The sequence below is a fragment of the Triticum dicoccoides genome, chromosome 3A (genome assembly GCF_002162155.2).
Source record: "Triticum dicoccoides isolate Atlit2015 ecotype Zavitan chromosome 3A, WEW_v2.0, whole genome shotgun sequence".
Lineage (NCBI taxonomy): Eukaryota > Viridiplantae > Streptophyta > Magnoliopsida > Poales > Poaceae > Triticum > Triticum dicoccoides.
In genome coordinates, this window is record NC_041384.1 from 501,937,555 (window position 1) to 501,937,766 (window position 212).

Here is a 212-nt window from a genome sequence, read left to right on the forward strand (position 1 = left end):
GCCCGACTATAACTCTGTGCTATTTTGTGTCAGGAAGTCAACTGCATGTCTGCCACCAGGCATGCAATTGCAAGTGTCACCCTCGATTGCAACTCTATTTTTCTGTGTGTGAGGGGTAGTTGCATGTTTGTCACCAGGCATGCAACTGCATGTGTTCGTCCTTGAATGCAACTATGTGGTGTTTGTCAGTCAGGGAAGGGAGGCATTTGCAT